This window comes from Arachis hypogaea, chromosome 2, assembly GCF_003086295.3.
Source record: "Arachis hypogaea cultivar Tifrunner chromosome 2, arahy.Tifrunner.gnm2.J5K5, whole genome shotgun sequence".
NCBI lineage: Eukaryota > Viridiplantae > Streptophyta > Magnoliopsida > Fabales > Fabaceae > Arachis > Arachis hypogaea.
The window spans coordinates 36,600,425-36,620,435 of NC_092037.1; the positions used below are offsets into that span (position 1 = coordinate 36,600,425).

General features: G+C 39.4%; 1 non-coding gene across 1 annotated transcript; it reads left to right on the forward strand.

Annotated features, from left to right (window-relative positions):
- Positions 1-19,074: 19,074 nt before the first annotated feature.
- LOC112767077 (small nucleolar RNA R71) lies at positions 19,075-19,182 on the forward strand. The gene has a single exon (XR_003184704.1). It is a non-coding gene; the product is annotated as a small nucleolar RNA R71 (small nucleolar RNA).
- The last annotated feature ends 829 nt before the right edge of the window (positions 19,183-20,011 follow it).

Consider the following 20,011-nt stretch of genomic DNA (forward strand, 5'->3'; position numbering starts at 1 on the left):
AAAGCTCTCACTTCTCTCTAGAATTAGGATTAGGTTTAGGTTAATCTCTCTTCTTAGATCTAGATTTAATTCATGCTTTGATTCAATTGTCCTTTGTTAATTCTCAATCCTCTCATCTCTCTCTTTCTAGTTATGTGTTTCTATAATTGTAATTCTTCATTTTGTTTTGGATAGATTGTTGTTCTTTAGTTTCACTTCAATAATGCAAATTGAGGTAATTCATGATAATTGTGATTTCCTTGATTGTTGTTGTTAGTTCTTTGCAATAATTGTTGTTAGATTCTATTCTTGTTGTCAATTTACTATGCTTTTCTTTTATGCCTTCCAAGTGTTTGATGAAATGCTTGGTAGGATTTTAGAATAGATTTTTGTTCCTCTTGGCCTAGGTAGAGTAATTAGTAACTCTTGAGTTCTCTAATTCCCTTGTTGATTGATAATTAGAAGTTGCTAATTGATTTGAATGCCTCTAAAGCTAGTCTTTCCTTTAGGATTTGATTAGGACTTGAGGAATCAAATTGATTCATCCACTTGACCTTCCTCCAAGGTTAGAGGTTAACTAAGTGGTAGCAATGAATAATTCTCATCACAATTGAGTAAGATAACTAGGATAGGACTTCTAGTTCTCATATCTTGCCAAGAGCTTTTTATAGTTGTTAGTTTACTTTCATTGCCATTTACTTTCATGCCTCTTATCAAAAACCCCAAAATAACTCACAACCAATAACAAGACACTTTATTGTAGTCCTAGGGAGAACGACCCGAGGTCCAATACTTCGGTTTATAAATTCTAGGGGTTTGTACTAGTGACAAACAACTTTTTGTACGAAAGGATCATTGTGTGGTTTAGAAACTATACTTTACAACGAGATTTCATTAGTGAAATTCTAAACCGTCAAAAATCCAATCGTCAGGGACGCCCCAGCTACTGGTTCTATTCGGGACAGATGATCAGCTACTTGGTTCTCTGTCCCTTTTCTGTCTCTTATTTCTATATCAAACTCTTGCAGAAGCAACACCCATCTTATAAGCCTGGGTTTTGAATCCTGCTTTGTGAGTAAGTATTTAAGAGTAGCATGGTCAGTGTACACAATCACTTTGGATCCCACTAGATAGGATCTAAACTTGTCAATGGCATAGACCATTGCAAGTAACTCTTTTTCTGTGGTTGTGTAATTCTTCTGTGCATCATTTAGAACACGGCTGGCATAATAAATGACGTGCAGAAGCTTGTTATGCCTTGTCCCACACTGCACCAATGGCATGGTCACTGGCATCACACATTAGTTCAAATGGCAATGTCCAGTCTGGTGCAAAGATGACTGGTGCTGTGACCAGCTTGGCTTTCAGGGTCTCAAATGCCTGCATGCACTGTGTGTCAAACACAAATGGTGTGTCAGCAGCTAGCAGATTACTCAGAGGTTTTGCAATTTTCGAAAAATCCTTTATAAACCTTCTGTAGAATCCCGCATGCCCCAGAAAGCTTCTGATTGCCTTAACATTAGCAGGTGGTGGTAATTTTTCAATTACCTCTACCTTTGCCTTATCCACCTCTATTCCCCTGCTTGAAATCTTGTGTCCAAGGACAATTCCTTCAGTCACCATAAAGTGACATTTCTCCCAGTTTAAAACCAGGTTAGTCTCTTGGCACCTTTTCAGGACAAGTGCTAGGTGATTAAGAGAGGAGCTGAATGAGTCTCCATATACTGAGAAGTCATCCATGAAGATTTCCAGGAATTTCTCCACCATATCAGAGAATATGGATAACATGCATCTCTGAAAGGTTGCAGGAGCATTACACAGACCAAAAGGCATCCTCCTGTAGGCAAACACGCCAGAAGGGCAAGTAAATGCTGTTTTCTCTTGGTCCTGAGGATCTACTGCAATTTGGTTGTAACCTGAATAGCCATCCAAAAAGCAGTAATAATCATGACCAGCTAGTCTTTCTAGCATTTGGTATATGAATGGTAAAGGAAAATGATCCTTTCTGGTGGCTGTATTGAGCCTTCTGTAGTCAATACACATACGCCACCCTGTGACTGCCCTTGTAGGAACCAGTTCATTTTTTTCATTATGAACCACTGTCATGCCTCCCTTTTTTGGGACAACTTGGACAGGGCTCACCCAGGGGCTATCAGAAATAGGATAAATAATCCCAGCCTCTAGTAATTTAGTGACTTCTTTCTGCACCACCTCCTTCATGGCTGGATTTAGCCTCCTCTGTGGTTGGACCACAGGTTTGGCATTATCCTCCAACAGGATCTTGTGCATGCATCTGGCTGGGCTAATGCCCTTAAGATCACTTATGGACCACCCAAGAGCTGTCTTGTGTGTCCTTAGCACTTGAATCAGTGCTTCCTCTTCCTGTGGATTTAAAGCAGAGCTTATAATCACTGGAAAAGTGTCACCCTCTCCCAGAAATGCATACTTCAGGGATGGTGGTAGTGGTTTGAGTTCAGGTTTGGGAGGCTTATCTTCCTCCTGAGGAATTTTCGAAAATTCCTTTGTTTCCTCTGACTCTTCTTGATCAGGCTGAGCATCTTTGAAGATGTCCTCAAGCTCTGATTCTAGACTTTCAGTCATATTGATCTCTTCCACCAGAGAGTTAATAATGTCAGCGTCCATGCAGTCATTTGGTGTGTCTGGATGCTGCATAGCTTTTACAGCATTCAACTTGAACTCATCCTCATTGACTCTCAGGGTTACTTCCCCTTTTTGTACATCAATGAGAGTTCATCCAGTTGCTAGGAAAGGTCTTCCTAGAATGAGAGTTGCACTCTTGTGCTCCTCCATTTCCAGCACCACAAAGTCAGTTGGAAAGGCGAATGGCTCAACCTTGACAATCATGTCCTCTATTATGCCTGATGGATACTTAATGGAGCCATCAGCAAGTTGGAGGCATATCCTGGTTGGCTTGACTTCTTCAGTCAACCCAAGCTTTCTGATAGTGGATGCAGGTATTAGATTGATACTTGCTCCAAGGTCACACAGGGCTGTCTTGGTGCAAGCACCTTCTAATGTGCATGGTATCATAAAGCTTCCTGGATCTTGAAGCTTTTCTGGTAAGCTTTTTAAAATGACTGCACTGCATTCTTCAATGAGAAATACTTTTTCAGTTTCTCTCCAATCCTTCTTATGACTTAAGATTTCTTTCATGAACTTAGCATAAGAAGGTATTTGCTCAAGTGCCTCTGCAAACGGAATCTTTATTTCAAGAGTCCTTAGATAGTCTTCAAAGCGGGCAAATTGCTTATCCTGTTCCGCTTGGCAGAGTTTCTGAGGATAAGGCATCTTGGCTTTATATTCTTCAACCTTAGATGCTGCAGGTTTATTCCTTACAGAAGTGGTTGAAGAAGCCTTTTTAGAGGGATTACTGTCAGCACTCTCAGGTGTCTGATCCTCCCTTGGCGTTTGAACGCCAGAATTGGGTGAAGATTGGGCGTTTAACGCCAACTTCTCTCCCTTCTCTGGCGTTTGAACGCCAGAACTGGGCAGGGAATGGGCGTTTAACGCTAGCTTTCCTCCCCTTTCTGGCGTTTGAACGCCAAAAGTAATCCTCTCTGGGCTCTTACTGTCCTCAGAGGGATTTTGAACAGTGGTTTGGTTATCCTCTGTCAATTGTTCCTTATTTGGCTTCTTGCTACCTTGAGCAGTGTTATTCAATATCTTCCCACTCCTTAGTTGAACTGCTTGACATTCTTCTGTTATCTGTTTAGATATCTGCTGTTTTGCTTGATTCAACTGCAGTTCTATCTTCTTGTTAGCAGTTTTAGTTTCATGGAGCATCTCTTTAAATTCTGCTAACTGTTTTGTCATCAGGTGTAATTGTTGATTAAGCTCAATCATCTGTTCTTGAGGATTAGGATCAGTGGCTACTACCATGACTTCCTCTTTTGGAGAGAACTCATTGCCAGAGTACAAATATTGATTTCTAGCAACAGTGTCTATAAGCTCTTGAGCCTCTTCAATTGTCTTCCTCATGTGTATAGATCCACCAGCTGAGTGGTCTAAAGACATCTGAGCTTTTTCTGTAAGCCCATAGTAGAAGATGTCTAACTGTACCCACTCTGAAAACATTTCAGAGGGGCATTTTCTTAGCATACCTCTATACCTCTCCCAGGCATTATAAAGGGATTCATTATCCTCTTGCTTAAAGCCTTGGATGTCCAGCCTTAGCTGTGTCATCCTCTTTGGAGGGTAAAAGTGATTCAGGAATTTGTCTGATAACTGTTTCCATGTCTTTATGCTTGCTGTAGGTTGGTTATTCAACCACCTCTTAGCTTGATCTTTTACAGTAAATGAAAACAGTAATAGTCTGTAAACATCCTGATCCACCTCTTTATCACGTACTGTGTCAGCAATTTGCAAGAACTGTGCCAGAAACTCAGTAGGCTCTTCCTGTGGAAGACCGGAATACTTGCAATTTTGCTGCACTATGATAATGAGTTGAGGATTTAGCTCAAAGCTGCTTGCTTTGATGGGAGGTGTACAGATGCTACTCCCGTATGCAACTGCAATGGGGTTAGCATATGACCCCAAAGTCCTTCTGGACTGCTCAATTCCACTTAGGTCCATGATGGAGAAAGGGAATATGATAAGAATTCACAAGCAAAGTATTTTTATTTTTTATTTTTATTTTTTTGAATTAACCGAAAAACAGAATAAAAAAAGCAAAAGGAGAATAAAAATAAAAAAATTCAAAAATTAAAAGAAAATAAGATCAAAACAAATTGAAAACTGGATCAATTAGTTAATTAAAAAGATTTTGAGATTAGCAATTAAAAAGATATGATTGAAAATTATTTTGAAAAAAAAGATTTGATCTTTGAAATGAGGAAAGAGAAAAACACAAATTGACACCAAACTTAAAATTTTTAGAAAATCAAACACTAATTTTCGAAAATTTTAAAGAAAAAACACAAGGAGGACACCAAACTTAGAATTTTTAAGGATCAAAAAGGGACTAAAGACATGTAAATTCGAAAATTAAAAGAAAAACAAAAGCATGCAATTGACACCAAACTTAAAATATGAAACTAGACTCAACTAAAAGACTCTAAACCAACAAAAATAAAACAGTCATAATCTAAGCAACAAGATAAGCCGTCAGTTGTCCAAACTCGAACAATCCTCGGCAACGGCGCCAAAAACTTGGTGCACGAAATTGCAATCACACTTTTGCAACCCCGCACAACTAACCAGCAAGTGCACTGGGTCGTCCAAGTAATACCTTACGTGAGTAAGGGTCGATCCCACAGAGATTGTCGGCTTGAAGCAAGCTATGGTTATCTTGTAAATCTTAGTCGGGATATCAATAATTATCAGGGTTGATTGTGAAAAGTAAAAGAACATGAAATAAGTACTTGTTTTGCAGTAATGGAGAACAGGTTGAGGTTTTGGAGATGCTCCATCTTCTGAATCTCTGCTTTCCTACTGTCTTCTTCTTCAAACACGCAATGCTCCTTCTATGGCAAGCTGTATGCAAGGGTTTCACCGTTGTCAGTGGTTACCTCCTATCCTCTCAGTGGAAATGTTCAACGCACCCTGTCACGGCACGGCTGTCCATTTGTCGGTTCTCAATCAGGCCGGAATAGAATCCAGTGATTCTTTTGTGTCTGTCACTAACGCCCCGCTGATGAGCGGATATTTTATACGCTTTTTGGGAGTAATTTCATGTAGATTTTAGCATGTTTCAGTTAGTTTTTAGTAGAATAATATTAGTTTTTACGCAAAAATCATATTTCTGGACTTTACTATGAGTGTGTGTATTTTTCTGTGATTTCAGGTATTTTCTGGCTGAAATTGAGGGAGTTGAGCAAAAATCTGACTTAGGCTGAAAAAGGACTGCTGATGCTGTTGGATCCTGACCTCCCTGCACTCGAAATGGCTTTTCTGGAGCTACAGGAGTCCAATTGGCGCGCTCTCAATGGCTTTGGAAAGTAGACATCCAGGGCTTTCCAGCAATATATAATAGTTCATACTTTACGCAAGGATAGACGACGTAACTTGGCGTTGAACGCCAAGTTCATGCTGCTGTCTGGAGTTAAACGCCAGAAAAACGTCATGATTCGGAGTTGAACGCCCAAAACACGTCATAACCTGGAGTTTAACGCCAAGAAAGGCCTCTACTCATGGATAGCTTTAGTCTCAGCCCCAGCACACACCAAGTGGGCCCCAGAAGTGGATTTCTGCACCAATTATCTTAGTTTATTCATTTTCTGTAAACCTAGGTTACTAGTTTACTATTTAAACAACTTTTACAGACATTTCTTGTACCTCATGACATTTTCAGATCTGAATTACATACTTTTTGATGGCATGAGTCTCTAAACTCCATTGTTGGGGGTGAGGAGCTCTGCAGCGTCTCGATGATTTAATACAATTCCTTTGTTTTCCATTCAAACACGCTTGTTCTTATCTAAGATGTTTATTCGCGCTTAACTGTGGAGAAGGTGATGATCCGTGACACTCATCACCTTCCTCAATCCATGAACGTGTGCCTGACAACCACCTCCGTTCTACATCAGATTGAATGAATGTCTCTTAGATTCCCCAACAGAATCTTCGTGGTATAAGCTGGATTGATGGCAACATTCATGAGAATCCGGAAAGTCTAAACCTTGTCTGTGGTATTCTGAGTAGGATTCTGGGATTGAATGACTGTGACGTGCTTCAAACTCCTGAGGGCTGGGCGTTAGTGACAGACGCAAAAGGATCAATGGATTCTACTCCAGCCTGATTGAGAACCGACAGATGATTAGCCGTGCTGTGACAGAGCATAGGAACGTTTTCACTGAGAGGATGGGAAGTAGCCACTAACAACGGTGACACCCTACATAGAGCTTGCCATGGAAGGAGCCTTGCGTGTGTTGAAGGATTTCAAGGAAGAGTTGAGATTCAGAGGACAAAGCATCTCCAAAACTCCAACATATTCTCCATTACTGCACAACAAGTAACACTAGTAGTCTCTATTATTTCAACTTACAATTTTAAATACTTTGTCTTCTTATAAATAAATCCAAATAACTTTATTGGCCTCCTGACTAAGATTAATAAAATAAACATCGATTGCTTCAAACCAATAATGTCCGTGGGATCGACCCTTACTCACGTAAGGTATTACTTGGACGACCCAGTGCACTTGCTGGTTAGTTGTGCGAATCACAAATTCGTGCACCAAGTTTTTGGCGCCGTTGCCGGAGATTATTGAGTTTGAACAATTGAAGGCTTATTTTATTTCTTAGATTAGGAATAGTTCCTTTTTGTTGTTATAGAGTCATCAAATTCTGATAGGATAGTTTATTTTCAAAAATTTCTTTTCAAAAATATTATTTTTCTTAATTAAGTGTTAATTTTTCGTGAGTTTAGTGTCTTATTCTAAGTTTGGTGTTAATTGCATATTTGATATTTTTCTTTAAATTTTCGAACTTGTGTTCTTTGTTCTTCATTGATCTTCAAGTTGTTCTTGGTTATTTTTCTTGTTTGATCTTGAGTTTTTCTTATTTTGTGTCTTTTCTTGTTTTTCTTGTGCTTTTTCAAAACTTTAACTTTCAAAAATTATACTTTTATCCACAAAAATAATACATCTTTAAAATACATTACATTTTTAACTCTGTTGGTTATAGCGTTGGCTTATGTTCTTGGCAATTGGGCACCAGTTCTTTTGAAAATCTTTTTCAAAAATAATTTTTCTTGATTTAATCTGTGCCAAACTTTAAGTTTGGTGTTTTCTTGTTAATTTTGATATAATTTTCGAAAATTTGTCTTGGTTTTCTAAAAATTTTAAGTTTGGTGTTCTTTCTTTTGTTCTTGGTGTTCTTGTGAACCTTCAAGGTGTTCTTGAGTTTTCTTGTGTCTTGATCTTAAAATTTTTAAGTTTGGTGTTCCTTGGTGTTTTCCCTCCAAAAAATTTTCGAAAATAAGGAGCACTAGATCTAAAAATTTTAAGTCTTGTGTCTTTTGTGTGTTTTTCTCTTTCATCATAAAATTCAAAATTCAAAAAAATTTTGTATTTTCTAACTAATTTTGAACCACTTTTTCGAAATTTTTATATAAATTTCAGATTTTAATTTCAATTTTAAAAAAAAAATAAAAATATATATATATATATATTTTTAACTTCTTTTTATATATTTTGTTTATTCCACTTGTATAGAATAAATAAAATCAACATATAAATTATCTCTTGTAATCCAATATGGAAGCAAGTAGGAATGAACAGTCCAAGAGGACTCTGGGGTCATATGCTAACCCCACTACTGTTTCATATGGGAGTAGTATCTGTATACCCTCCATTGGAGTTAGTAGCTTTGAGCTGAATCCTCGGCTCATTATCATGGTGCAGCAAAACTGTCAGTATTCTGGTCTTCCACATGAAGAACCTACAGAATTTCTGGCACAATTTCTGCAAATTGCTGATACAGTACATGATAAGGAAGTAGATCAGGATGTCTACAGGTTATTACTATTTCCATTTGCTGTAAAAGATCAAGCTAAGAGGTGGTTAAATAACCAGCCTAAGAACAGCATAAAAACATGGAAACAGCTGTCAGAAAAATTCCTGAATCACTATTTCCCTCCAAAACGGATGACATAGCTAAGGCTAAGCATCCAAGGCTTCAAACAAGGAGATAATGAATCCCTTTATGATGCTTGGGAGAGATACAGAGAGATGCTAAGAAAATGCCCCTCTGAAATGTTTTCGGAATGGGTGCAATTAGACATCTTTTACTATGGGCTTACAGAAAAAGCTCAGATTTCTCTAGACCACTCAGCTGGTGGATCTATACATATGAGAAAAACAATTGAAGAAGCTCAAGAGCTTATTGATACAGTTGCCAGAAATCAACATCTGTACCTAAGCAGTGAATCTTCCATAAAAGAAGAAGCTAAAACAGTAACTGCTGAACTCAGTCCGGTGGATCAGGCTAATGAAATTAATCAGCAATTAGACTTTCTAAGTCAGCAGCTAGCCGAATTCAAGGAAATATTACAGGAAACAAGAATGGCAAACAGGAATATGGAAGTGCAATTAAAGCAGACAGAAAAGCAACTGTCAAAACAAATAGCAGAAGAATGCCAAGCAGTTCAATTAAGAAGTGGGAAAACATTAAATACCTCGCTTCAAAGCAGCAGGAAGCCAAGAAATGAACAGATGTCTACTCAAAATCCCTATGAGGACAATCAGAGCCCAGAGAGGAATGAGGCTGGCGCTGAACGCCCAGACCATGCTCATTCCTGGCGTTCAACGCCAGAAACAAGCATGAATCCGGCTTTGAACGCCCAAAGAGAACATGGTTCTGGCGTTCAAATGCCAGTAACAAATAAGGAAGTGGCGTCTAACGCCACTCCAGCTTCCACCCCTGGCATTCAAATGCCAGTAAGTGATCAGTCACATACAAGTGCTGATAACAACCCTTCTAAAAAGGCTTCCCAACCCACTTCTGTAGGTAATAAACCTGCAGCAACTAAGGTTGAGGAATACAAAGCCAAAATGCCTTATCCTAAAAAACTCCGCCAAGCGGAACAGGATAAGCAATTTGCCCGCTTTGCAGACTATCTCAGGACTCTTGAAATAAAGATTCCGTTTGCAGAAGCACTTGAGCAAATACCTTCTTATGCTAAGTTCATGAAAGAGATCTTAAGTCATAAGAAGGATTGGAGGGAAACTGAAAAAGTTTACCTCACTGAAGAATGCAGTGCAGTCATTCTGAAAAGCTTACCTGAGAAGCTTAAAGATCCTGGGAGCTTTATGATACCATGCACATTAGAGGGTACTTGTACCAAGCAAGCTTTATGTGATCTTGGGGCAAGTATCAACCTAATACCTGCATCTACTATTAGAAAGCTTGGTTTAACTGAAGAAATCAAACCAACCAGGATATGTCTTCAACTTGCTGATGGCTCCATTAAATACCCATCAGGCGTGATTGAAGACATGATTGTCAAGGTTGGGCCATTTGCCTTTCCTACTGACTTTGTGGTGCTGGAAATGGAGGAGCACAAGAGTGTAACTCTCATTCTAGGAAGACCATTCCTAGCAACTGGCCGAACCCTCATTGACGTCCAAAAAGGGGAAGTAACCTTGAGAGTCAATGAGGAGGAGTTCAAGTTGAATGTTATCAAAGCCATGCAACATCCAGACACCCCAAATGACTGCATGAGTGTTGATATTATTGACTCTCTGGTAAGAGAGGTCAATATGGCTGAGAGTCTTGAATCAGAGCTAGAAGACATCTTTAAAGATGTTCAGCCTGATTTGGAGGAATCAGAGAAAATAATAGAACCTCTGAAAATCCCTCAAGAAGAGGAGAAACCTCCAAAACCCGAACTCAAACCATTACCACCATCCCTGAAATATGCATTTTTGGGAGAAGGTGATACCTTTCCTGTAATTATAAGCTCTACCTTAGAGCCACAGGAAGAGGAAGCACTAATTCAAGTGCTAAGGACACACAAGACAGCTCTTGGGTGGTCCATTAGTGATCTTAAGGGCATTAGCCCAGCCAGATGCATGCACAAAATCTTGCTGGAGGATGATGCCAAGCCAGTGGTTCAACCACAAAGGCGGCTGAATCCAGCTATGAAAGAAGTGGTGCAGAAAGAGGTGACTAAATTACTAGAGGCTGGGATTATTTATCCTATTTCTGACAGCCCCTGGGTGAGCCCTGTCCAAGTCGTCCCTAAAAAAGGAGGCATGACAGTGATTCATAATGAAAAAAATGAACTGGTTCCTACAAGAACAGTTACAGGGTGGCGTATGTGCATTGATTATAGAAGGCTCAATACAGCCACCAGAAAGGATCATTTTCCTTTACCATTCATAGACCAGATGCTAGAAAGACTAGCAGGTCATGAATACTACTGCTTCCTGGATGGATATTCAGGCTATAATCAAATTGCAGTAGATCCCCAAGATCAGGAGAAAACGGCATTCACATGCCCATCTGGAGTATTTGCATACAGAAGGATGCCATTTGGCCTGTGCAATGCACCTGCAACCTTTCAGAGGTGCATGCTCTCAATTTTCTCTGATATGGTGGAAAAATTCCTGGAAGTCTTCATGGATGACTTTTCAGTATTTGGAGACTCATTTAGCTCCTGCCTTAACCATTTAGCACTTGTTCTGAAAAGATGCCAAGAGACTAACCTGGTTTTGAACTGGGAAAAATGTCACTTTATGGTGACTGAAGGAATTGTCCTTGGGCACAAAATTTCGAACAAGAGAATAGAGGTGGATCAAGCTAAGGTAGAAGTAATTGAAAAATTACCACCACCTGCTAATGTTAAGGCAATCAGAAGCTTTCTGGGGCATGCAGGATTCTATAGGAGGTTTATAAAGGATTTTTCAAAAATCGCCAAACCTCTGAGCAACCTGCTAGCTGCTGACACGCCATTTATCTTTGATAAAGAATGTCTGCAGGCATTTGAGACTTTGAAAGCTAAATTGGTTACTGCACCAATCATCTCTGCACCAGACTGGACATTACCATTTGAATTGATGTGTGATGCCAGTGACCATGCTATTGGTGCAGTATTGGGACAAAGGCATGACAAACTTCTGCACGTCATTTATTATGCCAGCCGTGTTCTAAATGATGCACAGAAGAATTACACAACCACAGAAAAAGAGCTACTTGCAGTGGTTTACGCCATTGATAAATTCAGATCCTATTTAGTAGGATCAAAAGTGATTGTGTACACTGATCATGCTGCTCTTAAATATCTACTCACAAAGCAGGATTCAAAACCCAGACTCATCAGATGGGTGTTGCTTCTGCAAGAGTTTGATATAGAAATAAGAGACAGAAAATGGACAGAGAATCAAGTAGCAGATCATTTGTCCCGAATAGAACCAGTAGAAGGGGCGTCCCTCCCTCTCACTGAAATTTCTGAAACCTTTCCGGATGAGCAACTGTTTGCCATCCAGGAAGTGCCATGGTTTGCAGACATTGCAAACTACAAGGCAGTAAAATTCATACCCAAAGAGTACAGTAGGGTACAATCAAAGAAATTAATCACAGATGCAAAGTACTATCTTTGGGATGAACCATATCTCTTTAAGAGATGTGCAGACGGAGTAATCCGTAGATGTGTGCCTAACGAAGAAGCACAGAAGATCCTTTGGCATTGCCATGGATCATAGTATGGAGGACATTTTGGAAGTGAACGAACAGCCACAAGAGTCCTCCAAAGTGGCTTCTACTGGCCTACTCTCTATAAAGATTCCCGAGCGTTTGTGCTTAATTGTGATAGTTGCCAAAGATCAGGCAACCTACCTCACAGTTATGCCATGCCTCAACAAGGAATCTTGGAGATTGAGTTGTTTGATGTATGGGGCATTGACTTCATGGGACCTTTCCCACCATCATACTCAAACACTTATATTCTGGTGGCAGTGGATTATGTATCCAAATGGGTGGAGGCTATTGCAACACCCACTAATGACACTAAAACAGTGTTAAAATTCCTCCAGAAACATATTTTTAGCAGATTTGGTATCCCTAGAGTGTTAATCAGTGATGGGGCACTCATTTCTGTAATAAACAGCTTTACTCTGCTCTGGTACGTTATGGAGTTAACCACAGGGTAGCTACTCCATATCATCCACAAACTAATGGGCAAGCTGAAGTCTCAAATAGAGAACTTAAAAGAATCCTGGAACGGACTGTAATTAACTGTAGAAAGGATTGGGCAAGAAGCTTGGATGATGCTCTGTGGGCATACAGAACAGCATTCAAAACCCCCATAGGGACCTCTCCATACCAGCTTGTGTATGGAAAGGCGTGTCACTTGCCAGTGGAACTGGAGCACAAGGCCTACTGGGCAACCAGATTCCTGAACCTTGATGCCAAGTTAGCTGGAGAAAGATGATTGCTCCAGTTAAATGAGCTAGAGGAATTTAGACTCAATGCTTTCGAGAATGCAAAAATTTACAAGGAGAAAGCAAAAAGATGGCATGATAAGAAATTGTCATCCAGAGTCTTTGAGCCAGGGCAGAAAGTTCTGTTATTTAATTCAAGGCTCAAATTATTCCCTGGGAAATTAAAATCCCGGTGGAGAGGTCCATATGTAATCACAAGCATATCACCATATGAATACATAGAACTTCAGGATAGTGACTCTAACAAAAAGTTCATTGTTAATGGACAAAGAGTTAAACACTATCTTGAAGGTAATTTCGAGCAAGAATGCTCAAAACTGAGACTTAATTAAAGATCAGTGATAGTCCAGCTAATGACATCAAAGAAGCGCTTGCTGGGAGGCAACCCAGCCATTTCCTAAGTTTATTTACTAATTAAATAAATTTTCTTTTCTTTACAGGTTTAAGTTCAAGTATCTTCAAAGGTGAAATAGCAATTGGTTGAAGTCACAGAGTTACAGGGAAATTTGGAAGCTCACTGGCGTGAGAAAACCAGTAAGAAACACTTTGGGCGTTAAACGCCCAAAAGAAGCACCCACTGGGCGTTTAACGCCAGTAAGGGTAGCCTTCTGGGCGTTAAACGCCAGAAAGGAGCATCTTCTGGGCGTTAAACGCCAGAAAGATGCACCTTCTGGGCGTTTAACGCCAGTCTGCTAGCATCCTGGGCGTTCAGAAAAACGCCCAGTAACAAAGGACTTCCTGGCGTTCAACGCCAGAAAGAAGCACCAGATGGGCGTTGAACGCCCAGGAGAAGCAACTATTGGGCGTTAAACGCCCAAAACATGCATCGTTTGGGCGTTTAACGCCAGGATGGTGGGAGGAGGTAAAACTCGTTTTTCTTTATAATTTTTCTAAATTTTTATGTTTCAATTCATGATTTCTTGCATAAACATGTTTCAAATTGTCATCCCTCAAATCAAATTAGTTTTCTAAAAATCCTAATTTCTAAAATCCCTTTTTCAAAAATATTAAATATATCTTAATCCATAAAGCCAAAGGGTTTTCCAATCCAATCCAACTCTTTTAAATTTATTTTCAAAACTCACTTATCTTTTTAAAATCTTTTTCAAAATTAAATATTTCAAATTTATCTTTTAAATTATGATTTATATCTTTCTCTTTTTAAAACTATATCTTTTTCTTATCATATCTATCTTTTATAAATCATATCTTCTATCTTATCTCCTTCTTATTTTCGAAAATTCCCCACCCCCCTCCCTATATCTTGTATTCGGCGCCCTCCTCATCATCACCATCCAACACTTGCTCTCCTTCTATCCCTCTTCTTTCTTCTCTTTTGCTTGAGGACAAGCAAAGCTCTAAGTTTGGTGTGTTTTATCCGTGATCACAAAAACATACCCACTAAAGATCATGGCTCCTAAAGGAAAACAACCCAACCCAAGAGGCAAGAAAGAAAGTACTCCAAAGCCACTTTGGAATCAAGGGAAGTTCTTAACTAAAGAACATTCAGACCATTACTACAAGATAATGAGTCACAGATCCGTGATCCCGGAAGTCAGATTTGATCTGAAAGAAGATGAATATCCGGAGATCCAAGAGCAAATTCGAAACAGGAATTGGGAAATTCTGGCCAATCCTGAAACGAAAGTGGGAAGGAACATGGTTCAAGAATTTTATGCTAATCTATGGCAGACAGAAAGGCAAAGAATAATTGGAGCTGCTCTCTTTGACCATCGGACTGTAGTCAGAGGAAAGATCATTCATACCAATTCTGACAAGATTAGGGAGATATTTAAGCTCCCCCAACTGAAAGATGACCCAGACTCCTTTAATAGGAGAATGATGAGGGTCAATAAAGGGCTGGACAAGGTTCTGGAGGACATATGCATCCCTGGAGCCAAGTGGACCACCAGCACGACTGGCATCCCAGTTCAACTCAAAAGGGAAGATCTGAAACCAGTAGCCAGAGGTTGGCTGGATTTCGTAGGGCGTTCCATATTGCCCACCAGCAACCGTTCTGAAGTCACCATTAAAAGAGCAGTAATGATTCACTGCATCATGTTGGGAAAAGAAGTGGAAGTCCATCAGCTGATCTCCTGTGAGCTATATAAAATAGCAAATAGGAATTCTAAGGACGCCAAATTGGCTTATCCAAGCCTAATTTCTATGCTTTGCAAAGATGCTGGAGTAAAGATGGGAATAACTGAACATATCCTAATTGAAAAGCCCATTACTGGAATATCAATGGTCAGACAACAGCAACAAGATGATTCAACCAAGAGGAGAGCACAAGAAGCCCTCCCAGAACTGCCCCAATTCGAATATTGGGAACATCTTGAGGCTTCTATTTCCAGATTACAAGAAGCTATGGACCAAATAAAGGAAGAACAGAATAATCAAAGTAGCATGATTTGCAAACTGCTCAAGGAACAAGAGGAGCAAGGGCGTGATCTAAGGGAGCTGAAGCGCCAAAAAATTAATCCTTGAACAACACCCCACAGATTAGAGGAACATCTACTCCTCAAAACAACAGGTTGCTGAGTTCCAATTTTTCTGCTTTAGCTTAATGATAGTATTATTATAGAAGTTCACCTTAGGAGATATTTATTAGTAATTAGTATGTCTATTTTGATTTTATTTCCAATTAAGCTATAATTTATTTTTCTCATCATCATCAGGCATGAATAAAGTAGTAGATTTTTTTTAGAATAAAGAAGTAATCTATATTTTTCGAGTTCTTAATAATAAAAATTATAATTAATTATATGTGGTGGCAATACTTTTTGTTCTCTGAATGAATGTTTGAACAGTGCATAATTTGTACTTTGAATATGATGAATATTGGCTCCTGAAAGGATGAGGAACACGAAAAATATTATTGATGATCTGAAAAATCATGAAATTGATTCTTGAAGCAAGAAAAAGCAGTCAAAAAAAAAAAAACAAGCCATGAGCCCTAGGTAAGGGTAAAAAGGATCCAAGGCTTTGAGCATCAATGGATAGGAGGGCCCAAGGAAATAAAATCCAGGCCTAAGCGGCAAAACCAAGCTGTCCCTAACCATATGCTTGTGGCATGCAGGTTCAAGTTACAAACTTGAGACTGAGTGGTTAAAGTCGTGATCCAAGGCAAACAGAGTGTGCTTAAGAGCTCTGGATACCTCTGACTGGGGACTTTAGCAAAGCTGAGTCACAATCTGAAAAGGTTCACCTAGTCATGTGTCTGTGGCATTTATGTATCTGGTGGTAATACTGGAAAACAAAGTGCTTAGGGCCACAGCCAAGACTCATAAAACAACTGTGTTCAAGAATCAACATACTACACTAGGAGAGTCAATAATACTATCTGAATTCTGAGTTCCTAAGGATGCCAATCATTCTGAAATTCAAAAGATACAGGGAGATGCCAAAACTGTTCAGAAACAAAAAGCTACAAGCCCCGCTCATCTAATAAGAATCTGAGCTTCATTTAAAACTCTAAAATATTATTACTTCTTTATTTCTGTTAAAGCCTATTTTATTTATCTAGTTGCTTGAGGACAAGCAACAGTTTAAGTTTGGTGTTGTGATGAGCGGATATTTTATACGCTTTTTGGGAGTAATTTCATGTAGATTTTAGCATGTTTCAGTTAGTTTTTAGTAGAATAATATTAGTTTTTAGGCAAAAATCATATTTCTGGACTTTACTATGAGTGTGTGTATTTTTCTGTGATTTCAGGTATTTTCTGGCTGAAATTGAGGGAGTTGAGCAAAAATCTGACTTAGGCTGAAAAAGGACTGCTGATGCTGTTGGATCCTGACCTTCCTGCACTCGAAATGGCTTTTCTGGAGCTACAGGAGTCCAATTGGCGCGCTCTCAACGGCGTTGGAAATTCGACATCCAGGGCTTTCCAGCAATATATAATAGTCCATACTTTGCGCAAGGATAGACGACGTAACTTGGCGTTGAACGCCAAGTTCATGCTGCTGTCTGGAGTTAAACGCTAGAAAAACGTCATGATTCGGAGTTGAACGCCCAAAACACGTCATAACCTGGAGTTTAACGCCAAGAAAGGCCTCTACTCGTGGATAGCTTTAGTCTCAGCCCTAGCACACACCAAGTGGGCCCCAGAAGTGGATTTCTGCACCAATTATCTTAGTTTATTCATTTTCTGTAAACCTAGGTTACTAGTTTACTATTTAAACAACTTTTACAGACATTTCTTGTACCTCATGACATTTTCAGATCTGAATTACATACTTTTTGATGGCATGAGTCTCTAAACTCCATTGTTGGGGGTGAGGAGCTCTGCAGCGTCTCGATGATTTAATACAATTCCTTTGTTTTCCATTCAAACACGCTTGTTCTTATCTAAGATGTTTATTCGCGCTTAACTGTGGAGAAGGTGATGATCCGTGACACTCATCACCTTCCTCAATCCATGAACGTGTGCCTGACAACCACCTCCGTTCTACATCAGATTGAATGAATGTCTCTTAGATTCCCCAACAGAATCTTCATGGTATAAGCTGGATTGATGGCGGCATTCATGAGAATCCGGAAAGTCTAAACCTTGTCTGTGGTATTCTGAGTAGGATTCTGGGATTGAATGACTGTGACGTGCTTCAAACTCCTGAGGGCTGGGCGTTAGTGACGGACGCAAAAGGATCAATGGATTCTACTCCAGCCTGATTGAGAACCGACAGATGATTAGCCGTGCTGTGACAGAGCATAGGAACATTTTCACTGAGAGGATGGGAAGTAGCCACTGACAACGGTGACACCCTACATAGAGCTTGCCATGGAAGGAGCCTTGCGTGTGTTGAAGGATTTCAAGGAAGAGTTGAGATTCAGAGGACAAAGCATCTCCAAAACTCCAACATATTCTCCATTACTGCACAACAAGTAACACTAGTAGTCTCTATTATTTCAACTTACAATTTTAAATACTTTGTCTTCTTATAAATAAATCCAAATAACTTTATTGGCCTCCTGACTAAGATTAATAAAATAAACATCGATTGCTTCAAACCAATAATCTCCGTGGGATCGACCCTTACTCACGTAAGGTATTACTTGGACGACCCAGTGCACTTGCTGGTTAGTTGTGCGAATCACAAATTCATGCACCACCCGCCCTCAGGAGTTTGAAGCTCGTCACAGTCATTCAATCATTGAATCCTACTCAGAATACCACAGACAAGGTTTAGACCTTCCGGATTCTCTTGAATGCCGCCATCAGTTCTAGCTTATACCACGAAGATTCTGGTTAAGGAATCCAAGAGATATCTACTCAATCTAAGATAGAACGGAGGTGGTTATCAGGCACACGTTCATAGTTAAGAATATGATGAGTGCCACAGATCATCACATTCATCCGGGTTAAGAACAAGTGATATCTTAGAATGGAAGCAAGCATGATTGAATGAAAAACAGTAGTAATTGCATTAATCCATCAAGACACAGCAGAGCTCCTCACCCCCAACCATGGGGTTTAGAGACTCATGCCGTGAGAAGTACACAAAGAAACGTGTAAAGTGTCATGAGGTACAGATACAATGTCAAAAGATCCTATTAATAGTAAGCTAGTAACCTAGGGTATACAGAAATGAGTAAATGACGTAAAAATCCACTTCTGGGTCCACTTAGTGTGTGCTTGGGCTGAGCATTAAAGCTTTCATGTGTAGAGACTTTTTCTGGAGTTAAACGCCAGCTTTCATGCCAGTTTGGGCGTTTAACTCCAATTTTTATGCCAGTTCCAGCGTTAAACGCTGGGAATTCTGAGGCTGATTTGTAACGCCGGTTTGGGCCATCAAATCTCGGGCAAAGTATGGACTATTATACATTGCTGGAAAGCCCAGGATGTCTACCTTCCAATGCCGTTGAGAGCGCACCAATTGGGCTTCTGTAGCTCTAGAAAATCCACTTCGAGTGCAGGGAGGTCAGAATCCAACAGCATCTGCAGTCATTTTCAGTCTCTGAATCAGATTTTTGCTCAGGACCCTCAATTTCAGCCAGAAAATACCTGAAATCATAGAAAAACACACAAACTCATAGTAAAGTCCAGAAAAGTGAATTTTAACTAAAAACTAATAAAAATATACTAAAAACTAGTTAAAATATACTAAAAACATACTAAAAACAATGCCAAAAAGCGTACAAATTATCCGCTCATCAATAGACCATAATAGAATATATCCAGAATGGTCCAATCTGAAAGCATGTCAGAAGGACACCTTTTGGTCATCTGCTTGTATCTTTCCCAAGCTTCATAGAGGGATTCACCATCTTTTTGTTTGAAGGTCTAGACATCCACTATAAGCTTGCTTAGCTTTTGAGGAGGAAAGAACTTAGCCAAGAAAGCCGTGACCAGCTTATCCCATGAGTCCAGGCTATCTTTAGGTTGTGAGTCCAACCATGTTCTAGCTCTGTCTCTTACAGAAAAAGGGAAAAGCATGAGCATGTAGACTTCAGGATATACTCCATTAGTCTTAACAGTCTCACAGATCTGCAAGAACTCAATTAAAAACTGGTAGGGATCTTCTGATGGATATCCATGAAACTTGCAGTTCTGTTGCATTAGAGCAACTAGTTGAGGCGTCAGCTCAAAATTATTTGCTCCAATGGCAGGGATTGAGATGCTTCTTCCATCAAACTTGGAAGTAGGTGTAGTATAGTCACCAAGCATCCTCTTTGCGCCTCCACCATTGTTATTGGGTTTGGCCATGTCTCTCTCTTTTTCAAGATTTTCTGCAAGGTTTTCTTTGGATTGTTGTGATCTAGCTTCTTCTTTAGAGTCCTTTTAGGTTCTGGATCTGCTTCAACAAGAATGTTCTTGTCCCTGCTCCTACTCATATGAAAAATAAGAGAGCAAAGAAAGAAGAGGAATCCTCTATGTCATAGTATAGAGATTCCTTTATGTGAGTAGAAGAATAAGAGAATAAAAGAAGAAAAAGGTAAGAATCCAAACACAAGGGGGAAGATTGGGTTTGAATTCTTGAGTACAAGAGAGGTGTTAGTAGATAAATAATTAAATAGAAGAAGATGAGAGAGAGGAGTTTCCGAAAATTATTTTTGAAAACAGGTTAGTGATTTTCGAAAATTAAGAGAAGAAATAAAATTAAAATTAAAAATTGAAACAATTAATTAATTAA